This window comes from Magallana gigas, chromosome 3, assembly GCF_963853765.1.
Source record: "Magallana gigas chromosome 3, xbMagGiga1.1, whole genome shotgun sequence".
NCBI classification, from domain to species: domain Eukaryota; kingdom Metazoa; phylum Mollusca; class Bivalvia; order Ostreida; family Ostreidae; genus Magallana; species Magallana gigas.
In genome coordinates, this window is record NC_088855.1 from 31579876 (window position 1) to 31588661 (window position 8786).

At 33.1% G+C, this 8786-nt stretch overlaps 1 long non-coding RNA gene across 1 annotated transcript; it reads right to left on the reverse strand.

The window, feature by feature from the left end:
- Positions 1-329: 329 nt before the first annotated feature.
- Positions 330-2745, reverse strand: LOC105319370 (uncharacterized). Its single transcript, XR_898634.4, has 3 exons — positions 2495-2745; positions 2066-2150; positions 330-1386 (listed from the first exon to the last, which is right to left on the reverse strand). It is a non-coding gene; the product is annotated as an uncharacterized lncRNA (long non-coding RNA).
- Between the last annotated feature and the right edge of the window lie 6041 nt (positions 2746-8786).

Consider the following 8786-nt stretch of genomic DNA (forward strand, 5'->3'; position numbering starts at 1 on the left):
TAATTCATGCTTGCAGTATTCAACGTTCAACAATTATTTGGGAACCCCCCCCCCCCCCCCCTCACACACACACACACACACAACTTTTTTTCGCTGCGAATAAATTTTCTTATTTACATACTAGTATATAAAATTGAATTAATATCATGAAGTTGGCCACCCCCCCCCCCCCCCCCCCCCCCCACTTTTTGGAGTTTGTACAAAATTGAAAAGAAAATATGGAAATTAAGGATAAATTAAATTATGATCATCCCACTCACGCGCGGTATTCAATTTCGACGATGCCTATGTTAAATCAATAAAACATAGAATGTTAATTCCATTTTTTTTTTATTTAATCCTTTATACGTGTAATAAAGATAATCATTTCATGATTAATTGCCTCTTAAACTGCACATGTATTTATAATAGGTTGCTATATAATCTCTTTGCTTGTTATTTACAACAGAAAATATTACAGTTCATATAAGAATTTGTACATTTTATGCGTTAACTTGTAGAAAAAAAGCATCGACGGAACCCACGGGTTTTCTATCCGTTACACTGCTTTCAACGTGTAACGGATAGAAAACCATTGGATTCCGACGATAGAGAAAAAGGTAAAACATCAAAATCTTTATTCATCATAATATATATTTATGTTCTCATGTAAATGAATTATTTGCCAGTAGGTTTGCTACATGTATCTCGTTAATAACAATTGATCTTAAATATAATATTCGGGTATATACATAGTATACTTTCAACACCCTACGACACAACATCTTATTATAGTGAAATTAATCTCCAATCTGTATTTGAAATAACATACATACTCTATTACTTCTAAATAAATATAAACGTATATATTTTTCACACCTTTTGAAGGATCGTTGCAGTTGTTCCCGATTTTACTAAACTGGTCTTTTTAAGTAGTTAACCACTTTGTTATCCATCCAAATTTTACCTATCCTTTATATATCCTAAATTGATTTCAAATTCTGTGATATAGCCAACATCACTCGAATTCATCCACTTCTTGCAATGTCAGTGGAGTGGAATTCATCTTCTGTTTTGATTTTGGTCTTTTCCGGGACTTCTCCTCTTTTTTGATTACCTTGAAGTTTACATTTGTTTCTCCGGTCTCTCGTTTCGGAGGTATCATATTGTCAGAGTTCGACAACTTCCTCGAGTCCTTTGGCGACACATTCCTAGATCCATCTCCCTTATAGCCCAATTTTTCTTGTAAAATTTCCCAGTCCATTATGTCCGTGGTTCTCAGGTCACTTCCGCTTTTGCTTTTCAATGGTTCCGATGGAAGCGAGGCTACGGAAGAGCTACATCCCATTACAACTGTTTACAACTGTTGTTCGAAATCCAGATTGAGAGGCTATTGGAGATTTCTGCCTACAAAGGCAATATGGAATGGTCAGTTGTCACATCACGCGAGATAATGAGAAAGGATTTCTGTGCATTTGGTATCACGAATGTGTTAATTGTTTTTATCTGTGCTAAGCAATGAACGGTAAATTGTTATAAATAACGATATGGCATCTGACTATCGTATAAATAACTATCTGACATCCGACTCTATACATGAATCATGCAATATGGACCTTGGTATAAAAGGCTATAATTTAGCAGTTTAATTTTACAGTATTTCGAAATTATGAATAATTTGAATCGTCTTATTTAATTGTGAACTCCTCAAATAACAAACATATATAATTATCTTTTTATTTTAACCGCTGTTAATTTGATGTAAACGTCGTTTAAATCATTGGTAAATTATACCTTTTATTAACATGTATTATCTTTAAAAAAATATCCAGGCATTATTGTTGGTTTTTAAAGAATATCACAATTGATTCGAGACCAAAAGCAGTAAATTATCTTGAAGCATTGTATATTTCGCAGTCTCGGTTTTTTCTAACCTTTCTAATCGGTCTCGTACACGCTTGTTTTGAACACTGGGGATAGGGCATGCCTCTCGTTTTTCTTTTTCTTTTAAAGACCATTTTCTTATATAATTAACCTATCATATATTTTCCAGAATAAAATGTAGGTTTAAAAAAGGGAAACATACCTTCCCAGCGGTATTTTGGCGAAGTATCAATTGGGAATTTCACAAGCTGATTGACATGTTTGCTCTGCGTGCGATTTTCACCATGCTAAAAGTAAAAAAACGAATTAACGTGTTTGTTTAAGACAACCATTGAAGAACTATTTGAGTAAGCTTATGCTGTAATTTTAAACATGTTAAGGAAGAAATAGAACCAAACCCTTTCAATACCGATTATTACAGTCAAATAAATCACATAAGCACTGATTATTTTTTTTAAGATGAAAATAAAACGAATTTCATATTTCTCTACGCACAGCTATGCAATCTGACCACAGATTTTAAACAAGAATAGCAAATACATCCTGTATATCAATAAAGGAAAAATTTGTATTTCTCGAGAGAAAAAAAAATTGCTTAGCAATGAAGATTTCAAACAAATACGGCACTTACTTTTCTAGAGGCAACAAGAGATTAAATCATTCATGCCTGGCTCACCTTTAAATGAGAGCAAAGGGAAATCAGATTCCGGTCAATATCTGGATCTCCAGGTATCTACCAGGTCGATATATAGCCATAGACATCCAAGGAAGTATATATAAGATAGTCACTGGATTGTGAAATAACCCCATTAAGATTTCATGAAGCGAAATCATTTATTTCAATCTTTGACGTGCCGAACCGAAATTAGTGTAACCAAAGCTTTAGATGTTTGAACCCTTTATGATTAAGAAAACTTTTGAAAAAATGATGAAGGAAAATTATTAACGTTAATACAAAATATTAAAGATTTTAAAATAATACCATTCTTTTTAATAGCAGTAAATCTTAATCACGACGATAAAGCGGATAAGTAAAAAGAAATACTGTGGTTTCATCATTAACTGTTGAATACCTGCTTAATTTTCGCGGATTTCGTTGTTGTGTTTATCCACGAAATTAAATGTTCCTTAATTGGCCACGAATTTATGCCATTCCAAGTTTTTTCTATGTTTAGCGCCCGCGGACGGATTGGTTTTGAGATGTTAAAATTTAAAAAAAATACACACACAATGGTTGTTCATAAAATTAGATCGCTTTTTCATATGTCGGGCTCAGGATCGCATTTTTAAATCCGGATCAGAAATCAAATATAACAACATTCCAAATGGAAATCATATAGTAGGTATTTGTTATTTTTGTTACTAAATGAAGAAAATACTTCAAAATATATAACAAATTTTATTTTGTTAAACTTTAAAAGTTGTGGTTTTTTTTTATAAGGTTTGTGGTTTTTTTCCTGATAGAAAGATAGGTTTTTGAGTTTTGGGTGGACGCTAAACAAAGAAAAAACTTGCAATGGCCTTATGTATCCTTGAAACTGTGTTTTTCATTGAATCCGCGAAAATAGATGTCCACAAATATTAATGAAACCACAGTAAATTACAAAGTTAATTCAATAAAGAAAGGTCGCCCGAAAATTTTACTTAGAATTCAAAATTTCGCCATCCATACACGGCGTAATAGAGACAATCCGACCTTTAAAATTCTTTAAACTTTGCGTTTTAATTTTTAAAAAAGTTAAGTTCAAGCATATACCTCTCTATACTTACATTGTGTGTCGGTGCGGGAGCGAAGTATTGTAGAATTTAGCACAGTTCTGACAGTAAACAGACTTTTGTGGAATTTTAATAATTAAGTCTAATAAAGAAGAAAATCATATACTGACTTTATGTTAAATATAAGCTCTTTTAAAGGCCAAAGTATGATAGGTTCATTGGGAGAGGCATTCTATTATACTAGTAATTCATGTTCGTGTCTGGTTAAAATACACCATAATCAGTCAAAACAAAACAAAACAGAATAAAAATAAAATAACCAATAAAGAAAAAAAGACATCCCTTGCGTTCTATGGCCTTTTTTACCACCTTTTTTTTAACCTCTTGATAAAACACCGTACAACCGCTTTGAATCATTTCATTCATGTGACGTATGATACAATCAAAATTGTTTGTTTACCTGTGCAGCAGGCGTTCACCAAGGAAGATTTTTTTCTTTATCGTCCATGTTTAGCAAATATTAATCTCAGTTATATGGTTGCTCTTTTATCATCTATCTCGTTTTTTAACAGACATTGTCACATAAAGAAATTTAAGCATTTTTTAATGCAATTTTTTGAAAAGAATACAAACTTCGTGGTTTGAACAGTTATAAAACTTAAACGGTGTGTGCTATCAAAATAATACAATATCAGAATAGCGTATTATCTAGGTTTTTATTTAATATTTGCAAAATGTTCTATAGTTCATCCCTGTGGCTGCTATTTGAATTTTATTAACGCACCCTTGAAAAAAAATCAAAGTACTGAAAGTACTGTTAGACGGTGACGCCGTTTGAAAGTGGCATATTACATGCATGGAAATTATTGTTGTCGAAAATCCACAGCCAGCAACTCATACATGTACTAGCACAACTGGTCGTGAGTTACTCACATGGATAATTATGTGGAAATCGTAGTTGTGTTCACAATCCACACTTTACAAATGTTCAGTCTCTTTATAATCGTCATCTTTTGGGGAAAACCCATAGATTTATCACAGTACACAGGGCGAAAAACCATCTTTAAGCAAGTCCTTAAAGGTGGCTTAAAGGTGACTTAAAGGAGCTTAAAGGCTATACAACCTTTAAGCCGCCTTTAAGTCACCTTTAAGCAAGTGCTTATAGGTCCTTAATGTCCAAACTTCTTTAAGCCACCTTTAAGCCACCTTTAAGCATCTTTAAGTGGCATTTACGCTCTCTTTACACTGCCTTTACACTGTCTTTAAGTGGCCTTTATGTCAATATTGATCAAGCTGAACAATAAAAACATATATTAAATGCAAAAGCTCTTTTATAGAGATGGGAGGGGGTCATCCGAGTGATAATATAATTTCCAAGGAAGGGGGGGGGGGGTGTTCCAGGCGGTTTTAATCGTCGCTCCATTAAACACAGATCGCTATCATCAGCACCGCTCCGATGGACACAGATTGCCGTTATAAAATTCTTTATAATTTTTGGGGGGTTTCAACATTATTGTAGGGATGAGCGCAGTCTCTGTATCTTAATATGTGCATAAAACTAATTAAAGTATGTTTGTTTCCTATTATAAATTAATCGGTGAAAAAAATCTCTCTCTCTCTCTCTCTCTCTCTCTCTCTCTCTCTCTCTCTCTCTCTCTCTCTCTCTCTCTCTCTCTCTCTCTCTCTCTGTTCCTCCGGTTATTAAACAAAATAAAGATAATGAACCAAAAATGCATGATTTAATTTGATAACCGGTTTAAGGTTTGTATTTTTTTTTTTTCAATTTTCATTATTTCTAACTCTAGATCTGCTAGATACATGTTAAAGATGAAAAGACTCTCAACTGCCTTTGTTATATCGGGCAGGATATTACTGCTTTGTTTGTCTAGACATAGTTTTGTTCGTTTGTGTATATCTAATTAGAGTCTATTGTTTGTCCAACTTAAGAAAACCCCTGGAACTAACACAGAATATACAAGATATACACAACAGTTGTGTCGTGTGCCCAGGTGCATGTTTGTGTATATCTAATTAAAGTCTATTGTTTGTCCAACTTAAGAAAACCCCTGGAACTAACACAGAATATACACGATATACACAACAGGTGTGTCGTGTGCCCAGGTGCACGTCAGGGTTTCTAAAGGCGTTGAATCTTAGTATGTACGAGTATACGATAAGTCTAGTGAATAAAAGTTAATTTATATTTGTAATTCATTTTCAAAGTATTATTTCCTAGCTCTGGGTTTCAAAGATGTTACGTCTACAAATTAACGATACATGTATGTAAGAGTAAAATCTTGAGGCTAATTAATTAATGTACCGGTGATCATAAATAGGGGTTGATTATTTAAATATATGTATAAGGGTAAATATGTCAAATATACCCGGCCTGGCACATCATACAATTGTATGTACAAGTCATTTGCAATTGCCACATGCAGTAAATACGTCACCGGTAATTGGTTATTTTGTTTGTTATAGAATTGATAGTTTAAAAATCATGTACATACAATTACATGTAAATATTTAAACATATTGGATCGGCGCCGCGATCATGAAAACCGAGAAATTGCGGGAAATTGAACAAATACCCTAATAGTATCAATGCATATAATAAAAGAAATGATTTCATTTTCTTTCTTACATTTTTTAGCTATAAATTAGATGAACGTATATCTACTCGGTTTAAATTTATTAACTAAGAAAGCCTACTATAGTGAACCTAACGGTTTCCATTTAGGTATAATATATTTTTGTTCACTGAAGACCAAGTTCCGTATTTCATTCTAAATACACGCATGCATGTCATTTATAAATTAGATATAATTGATTGTTACAAACTGAATGGTTTGTCAAAATCTTTTCAAGTAAACACATTCAATACAGTGATTCAATATCCACTGTTATATAGGATATAAAAACGCTCATATATATGTAAGTTGCCGTGGCGCAGAGGAAGAGTGGTGATGCTAGTAAACTAAGGGTCCCGGGTTCAATTCTCGCCGTGGCCGGGTTTTTTTTTGTGTTTTTTTTTTTCATTTTTCTTTCTAGAACAAAAACCGTTTTAATACCTTTTCTTTCATAAAGTTAATACATTTTGTTGGAAATTAAGCACAATATTGAATTAAATTTTTTTTAATGGCTTAAAGGTGGCTTAAAGGTAGCTTAAAGGTGGCTTAAAGGTGGCTTAAAGAAGTTTGGACATTAAGGACATATAAGTTGTCCTTAAAGGTGGCTTAAAGGTGGCTTAAAGATAGTCTTTAAGCTGCCTTTAAGCCATCTTTACGCTTTCTTTAAGCCATCTTTAAGCAACACATATAGCTTAAAGGTAGCTTAAAGGTGGCTTAAAGATCGTCTTTAAGCTACCTTTAAGCATCTTTAAGCTATCTTTAAGGAGAACTTAAAGATGGTCATTCATCCTGTGGTAGCCTTTGTAGTATAGAAGTTTGTATCTTTATGTTTGTATCTATATTTGTGTATCTATATCAGTTGACATTAAAACTCCGTTTGAAAGACTCATTAAATATGTGGGTTGCCACCACATATTGAATGAATAAATCAAATCCAAAGTGATTTCATCACAGTACGCCAAAATATTTGATTGTATAAAGAAGGGGAATTTTGGCTTTTTCCCTTTTGACCTTTGGGTTGACCCAGCAAAGGGGAACAATTTTTGAAAAGTGTGGAGTGGACTATTGTGCTTTAAAGATATTGTAGATTTCTCAAAGTAACAAGAACAAATAAAGCTTTGGTATGATAAAATACTTATCAAGATTTTTACTGAGTATTTGGGCATACATGTAGTATGTTTATTGTCCCTCTCGACAGCATTTTTTTTCAATTTCTTCACGGGGAAAAAGTTGCATCATCACACTAGCTTGTGGACCATCACACTTGCTTTTGTCCTCATAGTCAGTTATACATTTAGGTGTACAGAGAACGGAATGGATTGCAAGAACCTGTTTGATAAAACTGATATTGCTTTTGGAATGCACGTCATCATGAAACAGAAGAGTCAGTCAATATTTTATCTTCGACTGTAGTGGATTATTTCCATTTGCTCACAACGAAAGTGAATAAAAATTTGAGAAAATAATATCATACAATATTCAGTCGCGGCAGTTTCATTACTCAACGTTTTAAAGTTTATTTGTCTTATTGTATTTAGCTATAGATTTATTCAAATCATTTGAATGAATTTGGGAAAGTCACATGTATATTTTATCGCTTCTCAGTACACTTTAACACGCATAATTAACTTGCTACATTAAACCTTTCTAGTAAACTTACAAGAAATATAGATTAATTATTTAAAATAAGTTTTAAAAAAAAACAAACAAACAAAATCCAAGTTAAACGCATGTTTTTCCCACCGTACAGTTGTGTATATTAATTTCATTTTATTCTTTGCATGTACTATAGTCTATACAATAGATCTAGGGTCTGCAAATCCCGGCAATTTTTCCGGAAAGCTATAGTTCTGTAGCTCAGCAGAATACTACAGTCATCTATGAAGCACCTTTAGTTACCTTTTACCGTCATGTTTCATTATTTATCGCAAATATAGCATGGATGTATACGCTACAGCCGGTGTAGCATTTCGTTGAGTGATGACACTTTCTAACCTGCTCGCCTATTTGTAAATGGAAACAAATATCGAAGAAAGCTCATTAAAGAGTTGTACTCACGAGTTAAAAATTATTTGAGAACAAAAGAGGCGATATTTACGTACATGTGTAAATAATGTTATCTGTTTGCGAAAAAATCCCCCAAAACCAAAGGAAAGGTTCTCTAGTAGCAGAGACGGGCGCATATGGATTAAAGTCACAGATTGTACTTCGCTCATCAAATTGCATTATTTCAGTTTAGTGTGAAAAATTCGTCAGAAACTGTTAAGTGAACAAAATTATTATATCTTACATTACCGTTCACAATGTACCATAAATGTATATGGAATATTGCATGAGTTGAACCGATTGTTTTTTCTCACAAAAAAAGCTAGCGTTTTCTGCAAGTAAATTAAACAATTATATCGAAATATATTTAGATTTTCCAGTGTCTTTGCCTGTGATAACACTATATATCGATTTTGTACTATATAACCCATAATACAAATGACGCCAAATTGAGGCGCCATCGGGGTTTGCTTATTTATTTAGAGATACTGTGGTTTCATCAATATTCGTTGAATACCAATTTTCGTGGAT